The sequence below is a fragment of the Grus americana genome, chromosome 2, assembly GCF_028858705.1.
Source record: "Grus americana isolate bGruAme1 chromosome 2, bGruAme1.mat, whole genome shotgun sequence".
In the NCBI taxonomy this organism is placed as follows: Eukaryota; Metazoa; Chordata; class Aves; order Gruiformes; family Gruidae; genus Grus; species Grus americana.
The window spans coordinates 76,033,372-76,059,753 of record NC_072853.1 but is presented as its reverse complement, the minus strand read 5'-3'; the positions used below and the strand labels follow the sequence as shown (position 1 = coordinate 76,059,753).

General features: G+C 40.6%; 1 long non-coding RNA gene across 1 annotated transcript; it reads left to right on the top strand.

Annotated features, from left to right (window-relative positions):
* Positions 1-1,632: 1,632 nt before the first annotated feature.
* On the top strand, positions 1,633-25,226 carry LOC129203234 (uncharacterized). Its single transcript, XR_008575953.1, has 3 exons — positions 1,633-1,717; positions 8,352-8,535; positions 25,116-25,226. It is a non-coding gene; the product is annotated as an uncharacterized LOC129203234 (long non-coding RNA).
* Positions 25,227-26,382: the final 1,156 nt, after the last annotated feature.

Here is a 26,382-nt window from a genome sequence, read left to right as displayed (position 1 = left end):
CAGAAATGAGCTTTCACTTACTGCAGATGATGGGAAAAGGTCTAGCCTAGAAATTACTTCCTTAGAGGAAAAGACTATGAACTGTTATAGTTAAAGAATAACTATAATAGTCAGGCAGTCAGTTGCCATCACTCTATTTATCTACCTGGTCAGATTTTTGTACTTAGAAAAACAACAAAAAAAACTCTGTTAACTGTTTGATTCATGTTTGCCAATAGGAAAAATTAGCTAGTTCAGTACAGTTTTCCCAGTTGTCCAGGTGTGGCCTCGAGTCACCGCTTTTGGAGCAACTCCCTTTGATTTGAACCCAGACCTTGTTGCTGGCAGTCACGTCCTGGCAGGAGGGATACCTCTGAACAACAGGAGCAGTGTTTCAATTAAATGACTGCACTCTTCTTTTTTCCAGAGGATCCCTGCTACCACTGGTATGTAGGATGGAGGATGTGTAGTCTGTGGATATACTAAGGCAGTGTAGTCTATCTCATTAGTTAGAAAAGGAAGTGAACAAGGAGAGTCTAGGAAGAAGAAAGGGCAATGTATTAAAATAACTGAATACCATCCCAGACTCCAGCAGACTCCTTGGCTCGAGCAATTATGAATAATGCTGGGTACATGGGATGAAACTTAATTTAGACTGCAGTTTCGTAGTCACTTCAAGCTAATCTAAGTTGGCACTGTTTATGAAGGAAGCTGTCTCGCCTGCCTGTCTGTCCCCAGCAAAGCTATTCCCTCTTTTTCCCCCCTTTTTTTGCTCCCCCTTTACACACAGAGCAGCTTTATTTGTCTCTGCCTGGCATGCAGTGGGGCCGGCAATTCGGTCAGAGGGACAACCCCGCTGCTCCCAAGCACGCTTACAGCCTCCCCATGCCACCTTCCAGGTTGCAGCCATCCTGATAACGACAGAGGAAAACACCATCAGCAACAGAGAAGGGTTTTGCTTCACCCAGATAAGTTTCCTGGTTTGGGTTGAGGTGGGGTTGGAGCGTGGTGCAGTGACATCTTCAAGCAGTGATGATGACAGTACAGCAACATACCCCAAGTGCTGTGAAACAGGGGAGCATTTAAGACACTTGGACTTGAAACGCCGTGGAGTCAGTGCTAGTTCCAGCATTTGCTGGCGTAATGCTGTTTTATATTATTGCTGCGTAACATATTAACTTCTAGAGGTCACAGCCCATCAGCCGGGATCCACTGGTGACTTGTCGAAATACAGGCGAGCAAAATGCTAGCTATTGTAGCCATGGAGGAAAAAAAGAAGCGCTTTTTTCATACCTACATTTTTAAATTGTTTGGCCTGTTAAGATACTGACACCCTTCCACCCCATGTTGATCTTTGGACCATGTAATGGGACATTGTCCTCAATTAATGTTTTGGAGTTGTTAATCCTATGTCAGGGAGCCCAAGCTGAAATCGGCAAACACAGGCAAAGTACGTGCCCATGTGCATATACCTAATTCTATTTTTTCTGAGGTTTATATGTATTTTCATGAGTGCAACCTCAATCTCACAGCTGAACATCTGTGCTTGTTTTAAGGTAATTGTACAAGACAAAATATGACTAAAATATGACTAAAATGCAGCAGCCTTATTTAGGATACTTAAAGACAAATTACAAATAAAGGGATGGTGAAGAAAAAGTCCTCTGGGATAATTTCTGAAGTCACATGCTCAGTCAAGGAAGCTGGCTTTCTCCTGCATTGGAAGAGTTGAACAACTGTAAGTATAACTCAGGTGTACATTTTTACTGAGAACTGCTCTTCACTGCCAGAGAGATGCAAAGGGTTCCCATATAAACAAGCACTGTTTACAGATATATTCTCAGTAGTGGCACTCTATTGTTAAACATTAATTCTTAGGAATGTGCATGTTGTGCAACCTTTTTACGTGTTATTTGGATCTCTTAGCAATTTGTAAGGACGCCTTTGGTACATTAGGATCAAAGCACAGGTTTTGGAGAAAGTTTCCTATACAAAATATAGGAATACACACATTAAAGAGTAAACCATTTTTTTTTTATTTTTTAAATTTTGTTAGTAAAAATGAAGTTTATGTTACAACCATTAAATTATTAGAAGGAGAGCAAAAAAGACCTTGACAATTGGTCCCATCTGGTATATTTGCATTCTGCCAGTGGAGAACAGACACACAAGTGGTAAAAGCAAGTTGGCAAAAAAGGCTAGGGAAATAAAGATTTGGGATCATTTCTGGGGAGACAAAACAAGCAAGTGTACTGTTTTTAATGCAAGGTTCCTGCTGAAAGCGTCATAGGCGAGAGGTCCCTGCTCCACCTGTTGGTGGAGAGGAAAAAGGGAAGTTCTCCATAGAGAACTAGAGAGAAAGAGCACCCATGTCTGCTGGTGTCTCCCGGGGAGCGTGCAACAATCATTACGTATGAGCTGAGGTTTTTTTGTCTCTTTGGAGAAGAGGAAGTGAGTCAGAAACTCCCAGAGAGGCACAAGGACGAAAAAGAGGAGTTACCTTCTTGCCAGCAAACAACCCTGCCTGCCCTGCAGTTACAACTTGAGAGGGATGCTCGGACAAGCACACCTCCCTGTCCAAACCACGCACAGAGTTTGGGTGGGGGTTTTTGGGATGGAGGTGATTTTGTGGTTTGGTCCAGGTCTGTTACTTTGGAGTGCTTTGGCCATGGGCTGTGAAGCGAGCCCACCAGACTGACAGCAGGGTATCACATCCTCTAGCAACTGTGACGTCTTACTGTACGTTGGTTTACAGTGTGTTCTGCTTTTTGTTTAACCCCAGGTTGGTAGAGACTAAGAAATACTTAGAATTTGCAGAGTCTTTGGCCGTATCAGTGTTATCCCAGGTTGATCTGCTCAGTATCTAGAGGCTTCCAGGAAAAGAAGCCAGTAGAGTTGTCTGTCAGGAAGTATTACATCTGGTATCGTTACTTCTTGGCAAAAGGTTTAGTTTGGTGATTTGCTGGGATAGTGGGGATACACTTAGTTCTTGTCTGTGGGAAATCAGTGACCGTGAGAAAAAACACACACACAGCGCATAAATGGCAATATGTGTTAAAAGACTTGTGTAAGGAGATGCAGACTGACCCTAGCAGGCAGAGGTATCTAGAATGTGCACCTAGAGCAAGTATCTCATTCAGTGAAGCAAAATGCACACAGCAGAAAGTTCAATGCGGTGTCCCGGTGTCAGAGCTGGACTCTATAACCTCAGAGTATGCCTGAACAACGGTGCCATTTCAGTATCTCTCTGAGCGCCTGATTCTCATTTGGGACATTTTTCAAAAGTGCCTGTAGTAGGGAGAAATTGCCCACCTACATCTGAAGTCATGAAAAATTCCTCTGGGAGTCGCGGTGACTCAGGAACAGCCGAGCTCTGCCAAACTGGAACAAGTTCAGAGGCAGCACTGCCTGTGATCAATTCATTACATAAACCTCAGATAAGGGAGTGGCAAGAAACTCTCTTGCCACCAACCATGAAAAACAGTTAAGGGGAAACAAAGCAGCCACTGCATGGGCTTTTAACAATCTACTCAATCTCGGTAGCGTAAGGGCCCCAAAGGGCCTGGTGGTAAATACAGAAGAAATCAAAATCAGAGATTAAGCTGCTGTGTTGAGCCATAATGTCATTTCTTCCAATATCTCCAGGCACAAAGAGCAGCTGCAGTTAAGTAGATAGCCTTAGGAAATAACTTCTTAGTACAAGAAAAGAGGAGAAAAGTAATTTTCTTTCCTCACATTCTTTTTGCAGGATGTGTTGCTCAAGTTACAAAACTTCTACGAAATATAAGAATAAAAGACAACCCTGTTAAGCAAGGACCAATAGGAGTTAAAAAAAACATAACCGGATCCCAAGCAAGGTCCCACATAGGTTTCCATGAACTAATGAGTTTCTTTCGGCATCAAACCACTGGTCACACACGGAGGGTCCTGCTGCCTCAGGGCTGGTAAAGTCTCTGAGAGCAGGTCTTAGTAGAAACTAAATGCAAAACAAAATTTGAAGCTATGTTTCATACTAAATCTACATAATTCAGTATTTAGTCTCATGTATATGGCGGTGTAAATGGCCAGGACCTGTGCAACAGTTATTCTACATGCTGTGCAAGAAAAAACTGTCAAAATCGGGGCGGGGGGAGAAGAAAACAGCTTATGGTCACACTTTAAGCACAGCTCTTGCAACACTTCAGCATGTCATGGAGAGTGCCTGGTTGGAGGAATTAGCCAGAAGCATTATTTGTTAAAATGAGTTCACATTCGGGAAAACTCTATACTACATACATACCAAAAGGATCCTAATTTTTTTTTACAACAGCCAGGAACATGAGAAATGATGAAAAATGAGAAAACATAAAAAAATGTAACACCTGTCCTGCTGAATATGGGGGGGGCGGGGTAACAAAATCACAAAAGTGCCTAAGCAGATGCCTTCATAAAACACTTACTTATGCTTCTGTTTTTGAAATACCAGAGTCTGAAACTTCCTGAGGATTTAGTGGGAACTTCTGGGATGCATCCAGAATTAAGCTAGAGTTGTAAAGCTCATGAAAGGCAATTTGAGAACATCCCCAAAGTCTTAAACCTTCCAAGGAGAAACTTTAGGCTCTTTTAGAAATTAATAGGAGAAGAGGTCAGACAGGAGCCATTTCTCCCTGTGAGATTGTTCTGGGCATGAAAAATGACAATATCAAGTACGTTTCTCTCCTTTTTCTCTCGAGGCTGTGTTGCACAGAGCAATACACCCAGCTCTGGGCAGGAGAGCTTTCTAGGAAGGCTGTGCCCAACAGCTTCCCAAGGGGCCAGGGCGGCACCACGTGAAATCCGGGGCTATCCTGTTTAGCGACTCAGTAAAAGGAGAATGGAAGCTTTTATAACTATTTGAGTAAAACTTAAACTTTATGGGTACCTCTTCTCTGGTATGAAAATGCCTTTTATTACTTGAATTCAAGTCTTTTTCTCACGTGTCTCACGAGATGCACTTTTTGCTAAGCTACGTAAGAAGCCCCACCCTAAGCCAGACCCACTTGCACAGTGGAACTGGATGTTCATTCAGTGGCTGCACCAAGATAAATTTATTGATCTCACTACCCTAGCTCATCCCGAGGGAAAAGAAATTTTGTGTGCAAACAGAACCTAAAGAAGATCTTCCAAAAAAGGTTGGCTGAGAAATCTGAACAACCAATGAAACATTTATTCGTGGACAAAATGTATTACATGCATGAGAAATGAACCCCAAACTAGTTCCCATATTATCATGGTACTTTTCCTTCATGTATGACATGTCTTTGCAATTCTTTATCACATTAGGGGTCAAACGTGGCACTTAAAAATTGTAAAACATACGAAAGCTTCCTCAAAAGTACCTCAATTAGGTACAAAATACCTTAAAAAACAAATTCCTTAACTACGGTTCCTCTCTGCGGTTTAAGTTAGAATAGAAGACTATAAGACTCTCACATGCCGTAGAAATAATTAATCTGGCCATGTCTTTATTCTGTCTTTGCACTTCCCTCCCAGCCAGGTTCAGGCCAGGACAACAGACAGGGCTTAGCCCGATGCACAGGAATTCTTTAGCTAAGTGCCCTAAGTCAGAGCTGAAACAAAAAAATAATAAACCGAACAGAAACCCAACAACTCAAAGACCCAAGCAAACAAAACCCCTTAAAACATACTTTTTTTTTAAAAAAGGAAAAAAAAACCCAACCCAAACCCCATAACTTTGTAAGAACAGCCAGATTAGCTCAGACTAAAAATCCACCTAGCCCACTGTCCTCCCTCCGAAAGAGGCCACCGACAGTAGGAATCTGGGGAAGAGAGTAAGATGAGGACAAAAGTAAAATGTTAGTTTCAGGTGCCTTAATCAGTGTTCAGCTAGATGTTTCATTTCTTTTTAATTGAAGTCTACATTCTTTACAGTTGCATGTTTTTTCTTAAAGTGAAGGAATAAGGAGAGAGGAGGAAGTTTAGCAACACCATAATTAACTACTTAGGGTAAATCCTCCCATCAGATTCATGAGGCAGATTTCAGATAAGCAGCTCAAATGAAGGATTATCTTGCTAGCAATGCGGAAATGTTGATCAGCTTGATATTTCCATTCTGCAGACAGGAGTTCACGCTGGCTGCTCACTATTTTCTGCAAGGAGGTAAATCTCCACAAAGGTAGCAGGTCTGATCCAGAAGGGATTTTGTTTTTAAAACCCCTGCACATGACCATCTTGTACTTGTCTGTTTTCAGGCACAAATGAGATCTGAATATAAATGATGCTCAGCTACCCCATTTGAGAAGGCTTACTAGGCAGATGGATGCCCTGATGGTATGATGGATGGGATGGAGCACATTGCATATGTGCTAATATGGTGTCTTAACACAAACATTAGCTCTTGAAAGCATCACAGAGTACTCAAGCATTCTGGAAATATTAAGTTCAATTAAAAAAAAAATCTCCTATGACTGATAACACTCTCAGCATATGTTTCATGGCATTTAAAGACAAATGGAACCCATCTAGCCAGTAAATTTAAATTTCGAGGAAAAAAGTCCTGTCCATCATCAGGAATACACTGAAAAAAAGTATACAAAGTTTAAAGTGGAGCCTTCTCATATGCATAACAGTTTTACATACACCAGTCTTGCCTGGTGTCTGGGCAACCAATGCGACTGAACAAGGGAGATACTTCCATTCCCAGTGGAAAGGAGGGGTAGCGTTTTGTGGCATCTTATGCCTATCTCTTAGCCCACCTGCTTTTTACCATGCCCTTTTCAGTCCTTTTGCCCCATTCAGAAGTGTCAGGGATGGCTTGAACAAAATCCTGATTTCAACTTCAGTATCTAAAAACAGGTCGCCGGATGGAGCTCAAGGGTCTCTATCTCTTCATTCTCTACACAGCACAAAACCACATACAAACACTTTAGTTACTTATGTTGTTAACAATAAAGAGAGGATCCAGAAGCATCTGGGGAAAAAAAAAAAAAGATAATACAAAGGAGTTGTTATTACTGCACTCACAGAAGTAGTACCACTCTCTTCAGATTTTGTTACTTGAATATGGACTGCATATTTGACCAGAGCAGATACAAGATGTTCTGTATCTCCAGGGAATATTTTTCCATTTCCATCGTTTGACTTATGCAAACGGGTTACATGTTTTGCCTGTAGGTAAAATAAAACATTGTCCATCATGAGAAAAGAAAAGGTGCTGTAGTCATGCCACACAATTTCCCCATGTCTTAGGTGTCCATAATTAGCAATGGTTTCTAACTGGTGTCAGATTTCTTCAGAGGCAGCTGTTAATTTAAAGCATGGTTTGTTAGCTGCATTTCTCTATATTTTGTAATAAGTAGAGTGAATCAGTTGCAACATAAAGTCTGTTTGAAACTTGGAACCTAGCCTGCTCCCATCCTTAGTCAGATAAAATCCCCCCCCAAACAAAAATAATTTTTGCTGAGTGCATGCCTAAGCAGATAAGCCTCACAGTAAAATTTCCAACGAGTACTGAGGATAAAAATATTTGAGGTATCAAATTCCCACCAACTGAAAAAAAAAAAACCCTTTCTCTCCAAGAGCATTGAGATAAGATCGTGTGCAGACATCACATCACACTCGGCTCATGTCTGCATGTTTACCTCTGAAGTGCTCATATCATTTCTGAAGATATTCATCCCTGGGCTTCCAGGCATATTAGCTGAGTCTGAGAGTCACGCTGTCTTGGCGATTGCCGTTTCTCCCTCAATTTTCCCTATGCAGGCAAGCACTTAAGGTACCATGACTGATCTGAAGAACATCAGTAGGGCACTTCACTAGTAAGTGGGGAGGATGCCCAGACTGCCTGGACAAAATCACTTTGAGCCCTGCAAAGCAAACCTAGCACTATCATCTCCACACAGGCAGCTGCTGCCTGTCAGGGAAAACCAGCTCTATGTATTTGCAGAGAACGAGACAGATTTTTTTTTTTTCTTTTTAGCTTTGCTAGCTCTGTTTTCAGAGCTGATAGAGGGTAGCCCCATTTCAAATACATCTGAACACACTTTTGTGTAGCAATAAGGAGACCCATACTGGGGAAAACATCAAACTACATAAAAAATAAATCCAGTAGCTCTCTGGAACGTGCACACAGAAACAATGATCGCTTGTATGCTTCCAGGCATGTGATCCCTTGCTGGTCATGGGAGCCAAATGAACAGGTAAACTGCTGATCAACCCTCAGACAGCAGAGTCACTAGGTAGGATCATTTGCATTATCACTTTTAACTTCTTTATCAGCAATTAATCCATGCACCTTGTTGGTAACATGCACACTCATGGTTCCTCAACTTTCTTTACTGGATAATAAGAAAACTAGCAGTATCTCAAACATACTTCTGTCTTTCTTCTTACAGTCTTTCCAGCATGCATATGTAGTTGCTGACAACTGGGAACAGCTGTGCACAAAAGCCTGTGTGCATAAATCCTAAAGGCACCCTCTGGACTACCCAAGTGATGATGCCATCAAGAATGGCCCTGCCTGCAGTAGTGGACCTCAGTCCCCATGACACAAAAGACAATAGCCAAAAAGGACTTTTGGTAAGTATCCAATGGCAAAATGAAGCACGGTGTATCACTTTCAGATGAGAGTTATTCCTTAAAGAAAATGCTTTGCTCACAGGAATAATTCTCATTTAAGGTTCACTACAGCTATAAAACACTATGTACTATACTCACTGCTACTCTTTCAGGCAGCCTACAAGGCACAGCCTTCTAGCAGGAACAGCATTATATATAATCCCATTTTACCCCTGTTCCTCCTACAGACAGCTCTTAAGCTGTAAGAAAAAAAAATGTGTAAGGTGAACATTCTGAACAGTTTTAAACACTGTAGTCTGTAACTCATTTAAAATTCACTAGACTATATAAGATGCTTGCAAAAAGTCTTTCTTTTCACAGTTACTGCATAAGAGAGAGAAGGGAGAAGCAGAGGAAAGCAATGCCCTCAGTGATCTTGCCCTGTAACGGCGCTTGTGACTTGACAGTGACTGCAGAGCTGATACTCCGTTGCGTCCGTCTTTGCAGTAAATCTAGTCCAGGGTGTTCTTGCAAAATAAGTTGTACTTCCTGCAGGAAGTGGAAAATACCCGTAAAGTACAAGTGCTCTGAAAGTAAGTCTTGTTTGCTATAGGGTAGCTGCTGGTTATCTCGGTTATTGAATATCAGAAGGAGCTCTCAAAGACCCGAGTACTTCTTCCATGCTAATTAATAATTTCAACTCTTACTGAAGTTAGTGGTATTATGGGATTGTTACCTTTAGGCACTTAACTTAGGTAACTAAATTCATCCTCTCTTACTTTAGACATTGCCTCCAGGAGATGGAATTGAGTTCAGAGCACTCCAGTTTCTTCATTTGTAGAGAAAGATGAATCCCTCCTTCTTTCTCCATTAAGTATAAAAGGAGATATAATTCTGATAGCTGAGAAAGTATATGTTAGGCAGGGTGGAAACCTACATCAGCATCTCTTTGTAGATGATAAATAAAATTTAGTCTAGATAATACTGATGTACAGCAGAAAGAAGTTCTTGGCAAGTCACTTGCCTAAAAATCAGCAAAATCTTCTCTAATGTCCTTGGAATTTCAGTCATAACAAATGGCAAGGAAGATAGTCCAAATAAGGTGCAAAATGAACGAAGTCCAAAAGATTTTATTAAGGCATAAGAGAGGAAGGAAAGTTCATTTAAGTCTACAATTTGAATGTTGTAGTCCTTTACCTCAGCTTCTCATCTTTCAACTCATTCCATTCCTTGCTGTTATATTGTGCTTTTCCTTGGCAAAAAAAGTCTTTGTCAGCTTAACTGATTTCAGAAATAAATCACATTTATAAACATGAAAATTATATTTTAAGAGACTTGAAAAGAATTGAAGACATTTATTAACCAAATCTGCTGTTTACCAAACACCAGTTCTCTGATGAATTCAACAAGTGCTAATTCAAGGATGTCTATCATAAGAGACAGTATGAAAAATGAATACCATAACATAAATTTGTACCTCTCCACAAAGTAATTACGTTACTGCTGGATCATAGAATTATAGAATCATAGAATGGCCTAAGTTGGATGGGGCCTTAAAGACCATCTAGTTTCAACCCCCCTGCCATGGGCAGGGACACCCTCCACTAGACCAGGTTGCCCAAAGCCCCATCCAACCTGGCCTTGAACACTTCCAGGGATGGGGCAGCCACAGCTTCTCTGGGCAACCTGTTCCAGTGCCTTACTGGAGGATTTGGGTTTTGACGTTCTTTTTGACTTTTTTTTTTTTCAGTGTTTCATGGTAGGTTTTGTTCATATACTTCATTCTATAGTCAAGATATTTTAATTTTAGTTTTCCATTAAAACCAGCACCTTTCCACAAAATTTCTTTCCCAGTTAACATTTTCCAGCAGCAGCTAATTTCCAAACATCTCAAGGATAGCTGTTGTGGATAATAGTGCTCTTCTCTCTAATACAGTTAACAGATTCTACAGCTAATGAAATTTATGTAATAGATGAAGTCAGCATGGTACGTCTTGCTTAAGTTATTTTCCACTAAACATTGTGTGAACAAAAATATTTGAACTCAAACCCAGGGTAGAATTTACTAATAGCTCTATGATATCCAGATTTTCCTGAAACTTCACAATCTTTCCCTTGCTTCCTCAGCATTCTTAGAGCATACTACTCTTCCTATTAGCATTTTCAATTCAACATTATTATAAGAGATTCCTTTGTAGAATTCCCATAAATGTTAGAGACACTTCTTATATTATCTGTGCAGACTTTATATATTATTACTGTCAAGTGACAAGGAGTTTACAGACACCCTAGGAAGTTCCTCCTCATTCATATCCCTTTTGTTGATATTTCAGGCTTCATATGTATCTTTAGTTGCTAAATTAGTCCAGTGGATTTTTTTATTTTTTGTTTTTTGAAAACAAAGACCCTGTTTCTGTCAGCCCTAGCTGTATGGAGCAAGATCTCAATGATTAAGAATGTTAGTGGGCCAGATGCCAGTATCTTTTTACCCACATTTGATATGAAAAAGATGGGGTTGCGCATTCAAAGTATCACCCTATTTGATGAATAACCACAGTGTCTTCAAGGACCTCTCTGAGCAGGCTTTTATTCAGACTAGATGCAGTTCATGTCTTTAATATTTTTTTTTCCTTCAGGAAAATACTTAAACCACTGAGTGCTGTTAATCATCTGTATGAACAGAAAGCAGGTCCTAGCCAAAACCCAGCAAACCCAAGTTTCCTATCTTCACAGTCAGTATAAAAAACTGATACTGATTGCTGTCGAATGCAAAAAAAAAAAAAAAAAAAAAGCTTGGATTCAAGTATCTATTATAGCTAAGGTATTTAAAATTCTGATATAGGATGTAATGATGAAGCTCTCCATCAGCCACAATGCAGAGATGTCACTGTCCAGTGCATTCAGGTTCATATTTGAAGATGTCAAGTTCATCACTATCTCTGATACAATTTACTTACTTGCTTACTGTAGTCTGTGGGAGCTTTGGTACTCCCTTTAGTTTCATACCAAAGAATGAAGCCAAAGAAATGCACTGTATAGAGTAAGTTACACTGCCTGTTTACTAATTACGGCATGAACACATGCTCTCTCCCCTTCTCACAGCAAGAGAACAACTCACAAGCAACGTGCAGGAAAGAATTGTTGTTCCCACTTCCATAGCAAAAACAGCGAGGAAGGCTTCATCTGGATCATTGCTTTTTTTCCACCAGTGTGGCTCTTAAAAGCAAGTCACACAAGTTCATTCCCCATTACTGTCAGTAAAGCACACTTGCATCAGGCGTTCATACAAGTAATCTCAGATGTTATGTTGTATCAGACTTTGCAAAAGTAGATGTGTATGAAATAATTTCTCTTCAGTTTTACAAGAACAGCAATAAATTAGATTTCCAAAAGATAGGTTCTTTACATTGACTGCACTCTTTCCTCCCTCTCTTTGATAACTATGCAAAAAGTATACAAAGCAGGACAAGCCATCCTCTTATGTGGCAGGATTTCAGTTTCTAATACTGTAATAGTATTTGCAAGTCAAAGCCTTTCAGAACAGGCTGCAGCAGCTTGAGAATTCAAAGAGAAAAGGTCTGGTACCACCATATGTGAAAGTGAGATCACTTCTCCAAGCTCAGGAGGGACGCATCCCAACAAAAAGGAAGTCAAGCAAGCACACCAGGAGGCCTGCATGGATGAACAAGGAGCTCCTGGATAAACTCAAACACAAAAGGGAAGCTGACAGAGGCTGGAAGCAAAGGCAGGTAGCCTGGGAGGAATACAGAGAAATTGTCTGAGCAGCCAGGGATCAGGTTAGGAAAGCTAAAGCTCTGATAGAATTAAATCTGGCCAGCGATGTCAAGGGCAACAAGAAAAGCTTCTGTAAGTATGTCTATGATAAATGGAAGACTAGGGAAAACATGGGGCCTCTCTGGAAGGAAACAGGAAACCTGGTTATCCAGGATATGGAGAAGGCTGAGGTACTTAATGATTTTTTTGCCTTAATCTTCACTGGCAAGGGCTCTAGCCACACCACCCAAGTCACTGAAGGCAAAGGCAGGGACTGGGAGAATGCAGAACTGCCCACTGTAGGAGAAGATCAGGTTCAAGACCATCTAAGGAACCTGAAGGTGCACAACTCCATGGGCCTACAAGAAAGCTGGAGAGGGATTGTTTACAAGGGCATGTTGTGATAGGAAAAGGAGGGTAGATTTAGATTAGATATAAGGAAGAAAAGTCTTCACTATGAGGGTGGTGAGGCACTGGAACAGGTTGCCCAGTTGGATGGGGCTTTGGGCATCCTGGTCTAGTGGAGGGTGTCCCTGCCCATGGCAGGGGGGTTGGAGCTAGATGGTCTTTGAGGTCCCTTCCAACCCAGGCCATTCTATGAAAAACAAAGAGCAGCACTTACAAGGCAGTCTCTAAAGTTAAGTTTATGGAGATAAACATACTTACCAGCACAATAAACTTAACAATGTCTTTAGAGAGTCTGGTATAATAATCATAAGTAAAAATGACATTTGATGAGAACTATTTTAATAGAATAAGTAAGGAGAGTGGCTGGAAAAAACATTTTCTATTTTAAAAGGAAGTGATTGAGTTGCTTGTGTGAAACAGGGAAAGCATGCTATAAAAAACTCAAATTATACTAATCCAAGGTCAGCTCTGCAACAGTATAAGATTCGGTTTAGATATCATATTGCCATAAATTTCTGTTTATTTTGCACACAGGTTGGCACTGTTAAATCTTTTCTTCATGCTTCTGTAACATGTTTTGATTTAGGTAGGGTGTATGCCTAGAAATCATTTCATGTCAGTTCATGACATCAGGATATCTGGTGTCTGAAATACACACTGTATGCACAAACAAATGTTTTGCAATCATCCAGACAAATATTTAATAGGTTTGTTCCTGCTGATAGAGAAATCACAGCTTCGCATCCAAGCTTAGTGGCAGGACAGAAGTGTGGGACCAAGCAGGCAGGGTTGTACATTATCAGCTATGCAGGCCATGGTTATATATAAATATTCTCCCTGACCTTTCAGTAGCCAAATCATTAGCTGAATACTTGTGTTCCTGTGCTGCTTCCATTCAGCATCCAAGATTGATCAATTAGATGACATTAGATGGGGACTGTAGCACGTGGAGCTGTACTTCTACTGACAGGAGGAGAGGGAACATGCAGTTGAGTGTCAAAAGGCCAGATGGAAAAGAGAAACTTCCTTATTGCCCTCAGTAGCTGCTGCACTGGATTGTCAAATGCAGCAAGACCATGATTTACCTGATTTAGGACATTCATTTTTGCACCCATAAAAGAAAAAGAGCTTGCTACTGTTAACAGCTGAAATACTAATCTGGAAAACATCTTGCTCTTCTTTTAATTCACTTTGAGTCAGTCCCTGAGCGGCATGTCGGGACAAAGAAGGGGAAAATGAATGTAGCGCACAGCTGCGTACGTACCTCACAGGCTGCCAGCCAGCTCACAAAAAGCCTTTTGTCTACATGGGCTGTTTGAAGACGACAAATGCTGGTGGCCCAAAAGAATGCTACAGCGATGTCACTTGCAGCCCTGAATCAGGTTCTGATTGTTAACACCAAATCAGATTGAGGTTGTACCAGGCATCGGGTTCTTGTGCCAGGTCCTCAGTTGCACAGCAGCTTTACCAGCATTAGCAAAGTGTTACGGACCTTCCCCAGCTGAAGATGTGGGTTTTATTTAACTATATGGAATGTGTGCATAATATTAGATTGTGAGCAAGATGCCACGGCCATTAAAAAGCTGTCTGGTGCGTCGAATGCCTAAGGGCATGTGGATGACTCACTGAAACTTTGTTAAAACACAAGACATCTGCTTAAATATGTTTCCTGTCAGTCTTTTTGTATGGCTGGAAATAATAGGCTGGAGATTCTCTCCTACACCAGCCCTGGCACCGAAGGACTGGAAAACTGCTGTAACCCACGCTCCGGGATTCCCCTTTGAATGATGGGAGCTGCCGCTTGGCTCCGGGCAGTAAAAGGACCTTCTCTCGCTCCCTTCCTCCCTCCCAGAGCCCTGAAGGAGAGGGCAGAGCTGAGGGAGCGCGGCCGGGAGCAGCTCTGAGGCACCCTGTGGTTCATTCCCGCAGTGCTCCAGCCATGCTGAGGTGCACACGGACTCCCCAGGGGCTATAAACTGCCGCAAAGCCATTTTTATTGCCTCCCCCTGCCTCCCAGGAGCTCAGTTCTCATCCTGTGTCATCACATCTACCCTCGTGAGATCACAGTTTTATGCACAGCGATAGGAGCAATGATTCCAATGGAAACGTGATGTCACACTAAAATTATGAAGGAGATAATCACCTATTAAGGACACCTAATTTCCTCCAACAAGGAGACTGTAAACTGGAGTAAGAAACACTTTCCCCCCAAAAATAACGGTTTACCAAAGCTTTTGATAAGATTTGGTTCTGAAGATGCAGCTCTCATGACACAACCTGATTTCAAAGCAAGCGTTAGCATTTGAGATGCATAGATATGCACCACTGCAGAAACGTGATGAATAACGAAGCAAAGTCATCAGCTTGCCTGTAACAGCTCTACCTTAAAAACATGTCATCTGATTTTTCCCCCGTTCCTGTTGAAGGGTCAGACCGAATTGCGTTGCTTTGAGAAGACAGCATTTCAGCTACAAGTGAACGCTCGTAACTATTTCACATTAAAAATAAACTTTAAAGCGAAGCACCAGATGCTGCCATGGAACATTCCTTGGAGCTTTCATGCAATGCTTGCATCTGTTCAGCTGGAAGAGTGACTGTTTCAAACAATCTAATGGCTTTTAAGTGGTGAGAAAAAATTGCAAAAAGACAAAATACTGTAGAAAGCACTGGAAAAAAAGAAGTTAACAAGAAAGTCTGTATTGGAATGATGGCACTCAGATAAAGTTTTGGATTGAAACTTGGATCACAAACAGAAACAGTTTAAACTGCCAGAGATGCATCAATTACTTCTTAGTAAAGCAACAAGAAGGGAAGTACTTTTCACATGCATAAAAATGGAAAATTTTAGAGGCAAAGATTCATCTCATCTTATGATAACTTATTTCTTCCTGCAAGCTTTGAAAACATTACAATTTTGCTGCAATGTTAGCCTTATGGAAGCTATAAGTAGATGTTGATATCTAGCGAGACACTAGGGAATGAGAAATTTGGTTTTATTTAAGTGCTTTCTTTAGTTGTTCTAGTCCTTCCTACTGATTTATAGACAAAAGGCATGCCAGCAGGACCTCTGTTCCTATTTTTTAATCTTCAACTCACTGGCTTGTCATCTTAAAAAGCACATGCAGTCTTCAGAAGTTAATATGTCTAGAGTGAGTATAGCACTTCTCACCAGTAAATCTTCATAGGCTTTACAAGTCATCTCAATTAACACTTCACCCAAGTTTTAGAACACAATTATGGAATAATACAGGCATTGAGAACTACGCCCACTTTACAGAAGATGACAGTGAGCCAACAAAAATAGATTATGGACTCCAGGCCACAAGAAATACCAGTAAAAATGGGATCGAGCAACATGAATTGTTAGGTCTTTTTGGTTTTCAGACCAACACTGCATTTAGTTGCTATGTAACAGTTAAGCATTCAAAATCCCCAGATGTTCAACTATTCAGTCACGTATAAGATATGTGGAACATCTACTGCATTTGCCTGTCATGACTTTCTCCATAAGACAAAGGACATCCCTATATTGTGCATTGTCATCTCAGGTCTTAGTGGCTCCAGTGGGTGACAAAGACACGTTCTACCCCCAAAGGAAGCTCTTTGCACCGTATACAACAATCAAAACGGTCACACTTGCCAACAGAACAGCCCTAGCACACAACTGTGAAGGACGCAATTAGTGTATTTCCCCAACAGAAGTAGCAGAATAACAGAAAATTTTGCAATAATAAGAGCTTAGCACCAGGAGTAGAATATCTTATTTCCTGCAACTGAACTAGAACCGCAAAAGTAGCAAATGAACTTCTAGCAAGATGGAGATGGTAAGAAAGCCCAAACATGCTGCTGCTCTGCCCTTTCCATAATCAATCCTGCAACTTTACTTGCACTTCTCTTATGCGTTGGCCAGACACAGTTTGCACTGAACTGATTTTGACTACCTACAACATCCATACTTAACTACCTCTGAAAAGCAGTCCCCAGTTTGGATTTTCTGAGCCAGCAGCTCTCAATTAAGGCAATTGATTATAAATAGGGCTTAATTTAGTCTAGCATCTAAACCACTGGGAGGTTTGTAAGCTTGCCAAGTATTGATCCTAAAGACTTGTGCCTGGCAAAATCCGATTCAGTGTTCTTCCCTCAACATTAACACGTGAAAACAAACAATTAAGAATTTACTTCTTTGTATTGCTTTAATTGTTCTGATGACTAACACTGCTAGCAGAGGAGAAATCAGGTTCTCAAGCCAGTAGGAAAAGAGGTTCAGGGGTTTTTTGGGGGGTGGGTGGTGTGGGTTGGGTGGGTTGTTTTTGTTTTGTTTCTTTTTAACAGGGTACACATCTCTCTTCAATTGTGAAGAAAACATTACCTAGTGAAGGTGATGGCTTTTACAAAGCTTGTTACCATATAGGATACTATTAGCTACTTTACAAGCAAGGAGTAAAAATGCTAAAAGCATTTGACGTCGTTTCCTCTGCCTCCACCAAATAAAAAGAGCTACATCTTATCAAACATTTCACCATTGCTATTTCACCCTTAAAAATAAAAGCTCTTCACCTCAGCTGCAAATAAGAAACATCTAAGAGAGACTAAACCACCTCTGGGTCACAGGAAACTTTTTTTGGGTGCATTCGTAACCAGGCACAAGCACAAAGAAAATAACCACTCTCGTCTCTTCAATACGCTCTTATGTAATTTGGCCCAGGGCATCAGTAAATCAGCTGGTGAGCAGTGCCGGAACAAGACACTGAAACCGTAGCTTCAAGTCTTTATATAACATCTTCCAGCCTTCTCTTTATAATTTAATACCTAGTCACAACAAGAGATAAATCTTTAATGGTGCTATACAATTTGGGTAGGGTAGAGGAGGAGTTTATTTCATCGGAAGACTGTCATGCCTGGAGGTTAAGGACAGCTTTTCATATGGAGTTTTTATTGCCGACTATTCTGTTATTCATTGGCAGAAATTATTAAATTAGTGTTCTATTAACCCAACACATACTTTGAGAAAACCTCACTGTAGTAGGTACTCAGACTTCTGACGAACTCTCTCTTCAGGGTTGGATTCATCACAAAAGTTAAACTAAAAGTAAATAGAGGGTCAAATGCAGGTTTCTGAGCTCTTTGTCTCAAGGTGACCGATGAATCAGGAATGAAAAGATAACACTCGTGTTTCTCAAACCAGCTGTGGGGTACTTCAACAGTGCTTCTTTTCCCTTATTTTACCAACTTTTTTTTTTTCTTTTGAAGCAAATTTCTTGCCACTAGTAATTGGCAAGAAATTTTGGCCAACAATAGGAAATGTTTTATTCTTTGCTCTTTCATGCACATTAGAATTTATTTTTGTGAGAAAAGGAGACAATTCAGTGTGTTCCATTGTTATAATTTTCACCCTAAACCTTTTTTATAGCTGTGCTAAAATAAGATCACCTTTGAGATTAGGTACTGCCTAGAAGCAGGCTGTTTATGGGAAGATTTCTTCAGACTTTGTGTGCAGAGTCCACCCATTAGGCGACTGCAGCATTTGATTTCAATAGATGCTTTCATGCACTGGCAGGAGCTCCATGTACTAGAAGACTATTTCATCTCAAGGTAGGGATGAATTCATGTGCTGTGCTGAAGTGTCTGGTTCAGTCAGAAAGTTCTAATTTTTCTGACTCTATTGAAGTAACAGCAGAAGTCTTTTTTTTAAAAGTTTGCAGAGATATAAATGTACGTATTCCTATTTTTCCAATAGGACAGCTCTTCTGAAAGATGTTCTTTCATTTCTCCTAGATCCATCAGTGTGGGTTACAAAGAGACAATGTAGTTTGGAACAGAAATAGTCTCTCTGCTTGTAATCTATTAAGTGCTCTTAAAAAGACACCCCGAGTAAGAACAGTTCATCCTTTTGCCAAGAAGTGTTCTCCACCTGAGAAGTGGCAGAAGTTTAAGTAATTTGTTACCGTACTCTGCCTTTGTATTCATTCCAAGTTAGAATACCTGACAGAAGCTACATCAAGATTGCTAATGCACAACTCATTCTTTCCATCACGCTTTTATCACCAGACTTAAATACTAATCAACTAACAGGAACCAGCTAGGTTCAGATAAGAATAGACCAATTTCGAGATGGAAATATCATTTGGAGGTTTGTTGGTTTGGTTTTTTTTTTTTTTTTTTTTTTTTTTCCCATTCAGCACCATTGTACTAATGTACAATACAAATTGTTTTCACTGTGTAAACATCAGGAGACATTTAGTGAATACAGAGCTGGAGCATGTATTTTTTTTTTCTGAATGCATACCTGATTCAGTGCTAGTCAGGTAGGTACTAAAATATGGTGCTTAGTGAGAGAGAACTCTTCCACCTTTTTGGAAAAAGCTGGGAGCTACTCCAAAATTGAGGCTGGAGGTGGATCACAGTTTGTCATTAGATCTCAGTCCTCAAGGCTCTGGGCTTTTCTCAAAGGTGTTTTTATCATGATGTTCACAACTGCTTTTTTTACTTTGTTTATTCACTGGACAATGACTTACTGTCTAGATTTAAGAGCAATTGACAATTCCGGGGGATTTCTTGTTGAAAGAAAGGGCATCTCTACATTTAACCTGCCCAACTGGTTTAAACTCTGTTTGGCTCTTGCCACAAAGAGTCTTTGTTTCCCACAGATATTTTTTTCCCCATTTTACTTCTTGCAGTTTGCAATTACTTCTTTTGCTGCATGTAAATAATTTAATTACTAAGAAATGTAAATTGGTACAATTTCACATAGATCAAAATTTGTGACACTCCTTCCCCCACTCATCATGTTTACAAATTCTGATTTAAAAAAAAAAAAAAAAGACTTTTTGCTGAGTCCCTCTTCTTTCCAAGAGCTGAAAAGCCATCACTGCTTTTTTGCAGTCTAGTCCAGAGATAATGAGCTTCAACTACTAAGATTAAGGATTTTAAAAAATAAAGGTCAGGCTTTTATTGGATATAGACAGATACATGTTCAATATCCTCTTTTATAGGAAGTATTCCTCAATACAAGAGAATCCCATCAAAAGCCACCCCATTGCCAGCCCTGAGGGAGTTCTCCAGGGGGTTGCCCCTATGGGGTACGTATCAGAACACATGCGGCTTTGGTGTACTGGCAGCATCAGCGCAGGGTGGCACGGCATCTGTCATCCCGGATGCAGTGGGCATCCCGCTATTCATCAGCGGGAGGGGGAGAGGCAAAAAAGACGGGAACTACCCTTCAGTTGCCCTGGGATACCTGAGAAACTTTGAACAGCTTGCAAACTTCTCAAATACCGTTTTTGCTGAGAATGTTGGAAAACATAATGGAACCATCGAGAGAAATATCTGTAGGAGGTCAGAGGAAAGTCATTAAAATAACACCTTTAGTCAAGGAAGAAAATCAAACTTGGGGGCTGGTATTCTTGCAGACAGCAAAAAACGAAAAAAAAAGTATCAGTAAATTATGGTTCTTATAAAAGGTTCAAAGACGAAGAGGAATTAAACTACACTTTTGATTTTAAATAAAATAACGCAGAATAATTTCCTTCTCAGACTATGGCCTATAGTTTTACCTGTTACTTTTTAAAAGGCCTTATGACTAGATTAAGCAAAACCAAACCCAACCAAGCTGTTTTCATTAAGAAAAAGTTTTGTTAGATTCTTTCTGGAGAATTGAAGGAGGCTCCTCACTTACAGACTTATAGAAAAGGCAAAGAATTATGAAAGCCTGTAAGAAGCATAGAAAGTCAAGAATTATTTTTAGAGATCTAAGGTTATTTTCTGACAATTTTTATTGAAAATAATTCAACCAGATGATCTTCAGGTAAAGAATAAGATTATTTTCTTAAAAAATTCTTTGAAGAGAATACATCCTTTCAGCAAATTTGGAATTTAATTAATTTTTTAAGGAAAAAAAAAAAGATGTAAGAGGTCTAAAAGCAGTGTTAAAAGCAGAAAATTAGCCGAAATCTGGACTGCAAAACCACCTTTAATTTTTTATTGTTTTTTGTGCCAAGACTGCTCCCATGCTGGGAATGTGAATAGAATACACTGTTCATTTGGACTCTTTTTACTAAAAAGCCCCACTTGAATTAAAACATAATTGAGTATTTCTCCAATTAGACATTTCTGTCAGTAGTTTCATCAGTTGCTACTGGGACTCCAAGTGGTTCTAAAGTGTAAATAGGCAGTCTGTGAAAAAACAAACTTTTCAGGAGTACTGTTAATTGAGAAAGAGATGAATCTCTTCCCAAAAATCTGTACTGCCCTGTAGTTTTTGGAATGGAGACTCAGAGGGGGAAAGCCATCCGAACCCCAGCTCCCTGGACAGGCTATGCAAGTGTTGCCCTCTCATGGCTCTTGTTGCTCTGATGGCTATGAATCATTAAAACTATATGAAAACCACTACTGACATCTAAGAACAGGTCTTTTGCTTCAATAGAAGTAGCTTTGCTCACATGGGGAAAATGGCATTTCAAACGGCGTTTCAAGATGTCCGTTTATTCAACAGCTGTTTTCAGAACTATGTGGATTTAAATAAGTATATGAAACAAAAACAATAATATAATCTTATGAATTTCTTCTTAGCAGATTTTTTTGCATGTTAAATATTTTTAAACAAAAATTATGTATATAATTATGCAGAAGATATTTCAGGAGCCATATTTAAAATATAAGTTATTTTTTAAATGCATACAAGCATACGTTAATTTTCCTATTCAGATGATTAACCAACTTTTTTTTTTTTTACTTTAAATGCTGCATTTCTGAAATCAAGTCTTGCTTTCTGTGAACTTTTTCACTGCTTAAAACTGAAACTGAAAAGCTCCCAAGTAGATTCCTGCAAGTAATACTGCTTGCTTGGGTGTTTGTTGAAAGGAAACACAAACAGGACTCAAGTCCAAACAAAACATATGTAAATATAAGTATTTGTGGAAAGATGTGTTTGTCAGATTATGTTTCCCACTCTCAATGAAAGTTCAAGTCACATCATAAGGTTTTAGGAAGAAGCATTTCTGCACCAACACATCCAAATTCAGGTGTCCAAAGGCAGCCTCTTCCTCATGTCTGGATACTCGGAACAGTTTCTCTGTCTTCAAATGTTAAACTGCATCAAGTAGGGGCCACCCCTTCCCACTCAAGGAAAGAAAAAACCTGCCAAAAAAGCCCCAACCCCCCCAAAGCAGAGAGCTTTTCTTGACCCTTGGAGTGAAGGGCCACTGGGGATAGGCAAGACGGGGGAGAGGCAAGGGCTGGAGGAGTCACCAGTTCCCCTGGCTGGCTGCAATGCACGGGCTTGCTCAGGCCACTGAGCAGCAGCAGCCACAGAGGACTTCACAGCAATTTTGAGACCCTGTCTCCCAAATGTGAAGCATGCTGGGCAATGTAGCTTTTTGCTTTAACTGGAACTCTACTAATTTAGCTGATAGCATAAATCTTGGAGAGCTGTCAAAGGTAGTCTGCATTTTCTATCCAGGAGGCACTTTTATTATTGTTAGTGCCTCACTTACATGCATTACCATATTTTTTCTGAAGATTTCTTGCTAAGAAAAACCAAACAAATATAAAGTGAGATGATAGTATAATTAACACAGAATTATACTGTCTCCCCATTTCCCTGCCCCTATTTGTATGACTACTTGTTTGTATAAAAGCACAGAATAGACTAGATGTAAAAAAAAAAATCAAGCCACACTGAAATATTTGAGTTCGTAAAATACATATTCCTAATGTATTGTATCACTTGTTATGTCTCTTCAGAAGCGCTGATTGGCATCCATAGGAACACACTGCAATGTTCTCACGTCCTGAAGACAAGGCATGACACCACCCTATGGGTACACAAGTAACACTGAAGATAGGTTATTCAGTGGTATCCTGCATAAACAAACAAGCCTGTTTCGGCCCAACTAATTCACCACCCACATAACTCTGAGCAATAAGTAAAACAGATTTTTTTTGTTTCATTTGGGTGATATTTCAGTCTTATGTCTATACAATTTCATGCATGTCTTGTTCTTATTTTTGCTTTTTATTCTGATGTAGATCACATCTTTCCTACTGCTGTGTAAACAACCACCTCTCCAGGTTATTCCAAACCCTCCTCACCCATTATGTTCAGACATTTCAAAAACAACTAGTGATTTGGTAAATTTCCATATTTACTTAAATCTCGAGATACAGACAATTTAACATTCCTAGGGTTTTGGGTTTTTTTTTGCCATAGTACAGTTTTCCTAAGGCTCTCTCAAACTGGGATCAAAATCAAGTTACCTCAAATAGAAAGCTATCCTTTAAAATCATGACTGCTTTTTCAGTTTCAGCTGTTCGCTTCTCCTTCCTAGAAGTCACCTTCACGCAACTTTCATAACTCTATGACTCGTACAATCTAAAAGGCAGATTTTGTTGTTTTCCTTTTAAAGTTGTAATGAAATAAGATATTCCCTTGTTATTTCAATGGGTACTTACCTTAAGGCTCTAGACATAGTTGTTCTAAATAACAAGACTTATTGAGATGACAGTCTGTGTTTATGATTTGACAGTTGAGTTATTTAAGCATTGTCAGAGTAGAAGGTTAAATAATGGGGACAAAACAAGGAACAAAGTTAAAGGTGAAAATCCCTTTAGGCTGAAAACTGGGAGTTTTCCCAGTTTGTTAACCCTCAGTCTCATTGCTGAATGGTTACGGAGCTGTCAGTGCAAAGCTTTTTGATACCAACACATACCTGTATGAGCTGTCACAGTTGTGCTATTATATTTATTGACAAGCATGGTCCATCCACTTTTTCATTGCTGCTCCTTGCAGACAAATACCAGGCTGCCAGCACCACTGCTGGCACTCTGCAGGAGCCGGCAGGGAAGGCAGGGAGTGATGGAGCAGGCAGGGACCCAGGGGGGAATCTCTGGTGTACTCAGCTCCTGACTGATAAAATCTAGACTCCAATCTTATCATAGCACTGAGGTTATCCTCAAACATATATTAAGGTTATGAGACTAGAGTGATACCCCAAAGCAGCTTTTCTTTCTTTCTAAAGGATATTTGCCTTCATGTCTATTACGGGTCATTTTCGGTCTTTAATACCTTTTTTCACAACTTGCTTCATAGAACTGTTTTGGTTGGAAGGGACCTTAAGGATCATCTAGTTCCAACCTCCCCTGCCATGGGCAGGGACACCATCCACTAGACCACGTTGCCCAAAGCCCCATCCAACCTGGCCTTGAACACTTCCAGGGATGGGGCAGCCACAACCTCTCTGGGCAACTTGTTCCGGTGCCTCAACACCCTCATCGTAAAAAATTTCTTCCTTATACCTAATCTAAATCTACCCTCCTTGTCCTATCACTGCATGCCCTTTTAAATAGTCCCTCTCCCGCTTTCCTGTAGGCCCCCTTTAGGTACTGGAAGGCTGCTGGAAGGTCTCCCTGGAGCCTTCTCTTCTCCAGGCTGAACAAGCCCAACTCTCCCAGCCTGTGCTCATAGCAGAGATGCTCCAGCCCTCTGATCATCTTCGTGGCCCTCCTCTGGACTCTCTCCAACAGCTCCATGTCCTTCTTGTATTGAAGACCCCAGAGCTGGATGCAGTGCTCCAGGTGGGGTCTTACAAGAGCAGAGTAGAGGGGGAGAATAACTTCCCTTGACCTGATGGTCACACTTCTTTTGATGCAACCCGGGATACTGTTGGCTTTCTGGGCTGCAAGAGCACATTGCCAGGTCACGTTGAGCTTCTCATCCACCAACACCCCCAAGTCCTCGTCCTCAGGACTGCTCTCAATCCGTTCTCCACCCAGCCTGTAGTTGTGCTTGGGATTGCCCCAACCCACGTGCAGGCCCTTGCAACTGGTCTTGTTGAACTTCATGAGGTTCACATGGGCCCACCTCTCAAGCCTGCCAAGGTCCCTCTGGATGGCATCCCTTCCCTCCAGAGCGTCAGCCACACCATGCAGCTTGGTGCCATCAGCAAACTTGCTGAGGGTGTGCTTATTCCCATTGTCCGTGTTGCCAACTGTGTTAAACAGTGTCGGTCCCCATACCAACCCCCGAGGAATGCCACTCATCAGTGATCGCCACTTGGACATCGAGCTGTTAATCACAACTCTGAGTGCGACCATCCAGTCAATTCCTTTTCTACCAAGTGGTCCATCCTTCAAATCCTCCAATTGTCTCTCCAATTTAGAGACTAGGATGTGCTCTCCTGCTGACCTGTGATCCTTCTTCTGGCTCTGGGCATCTCTTGCTGGTGCTGGCATCAAACTGGTAGGAGTGGGATGGATTGAGGTTCCCCTCCCTCATCAACTTTAATTTAAAGCCTTCTGAATCTCTTCCCCATTTCCCTGAATTACTTCTGAATCTCTTCCCTGTTTCCTTTTACACTTTGCAGCCAACATGAAGTGGTAGACAAATTGACATAAGCTTTTGTTGTCTCTGCTTGTAACTCCAGACATCTGAAGACTAACTGGCAGACAGCATGCTGGGCAAGGATATTGAAAAGAAATCTCTGGTCTCTTCTGAAGCTGCAAGATAAGGGAAGTCTTACTTTCCAAGGAAAAAGTATATAGCACAAATGCTCAATAGGTAACGGACTTTTTTTAAACATTTGTTGAGCAAGATCAATAGAGAACATGCTCAAGACTTTCACGTGTATTTTATCCTTTTTTTTCTGTATCTGTTGGCAGGAGAGGAACAATGAAGAACCTGGTATTTTCTTCCTCTTTCTTCCCCAGGGACACTCTGACTGTACATTGGACAACATCACCTGACCAGGACCTGTCCTTTGAGCCAAGATTGATTAAACACCGTTAAGTTAATGAAATGACATACGTCAGCAAGGACATAAAGCAGCATTTGTCCCCCACACAATGCCTTGCCCCAAGGCTTATAGGTGTACAACAAAAGCAAGTTACAGCACACAGTAACTTATGACTGCTAAAAAAGTTTGTTGATAAACACCTGCTCAATATATTATCTACCTGGACAGCACTCTTGTAAGCTGGCAATATGTTTTTCTAGGCTAAGGAAGAAATCTTTGCTTGCTTTTCCATAGCATATTTAAGTTAAAAAAAAAATAATCATCTAGAAAACTCTAAAAACTAGTAATTCAAAACTAGGTTCATTTGACAGCCTGAAAGGCTGGCTACATAATAGAGTTGTTTCACAGAAAAGCAGTAATCAAAACCACAGAGACAGTCCCAGGATGCCTTTTATACCATGTCTTCTATACACTTCTGTGTATAGAAGTGGTGAAATAACAGTTTCATTCTGAACTAGCACAGGTAGTTGGGTACTTGAAACCACAGAACTGTTCTCCCAGCGTAGGACAGCTAGAAGAGCAGATCTAGTTGGCCAAGATGAAACACCAGGCTGTTGCCAGGCCTCGAGCTAACTTGTTTACCGTGCTGTGTACACGGTACAGACTTATGATGCCAGATGTGCCCCAACATTGCTAGCCTGAGAAGCTTAAAAAAAAAATCATAAGCCATTCCACCCCAAAACTCACAAAGACTATTTTGACTTTCCATAAGACTCAGTGTAAAGTTTTTGTCTCTATTTCCCCAGGACTTTAATACTCAACTCTTAGTCCTCCTGCAAAGACACTCTTCGAACAACCTGTCATGGTTATCAAAAATACTCCCTACCAAGAGACCCCCAAAACAATGAAAAACAAATAATATTTTTTTAATCAATATGAACCAATGAGATTAAAGTTG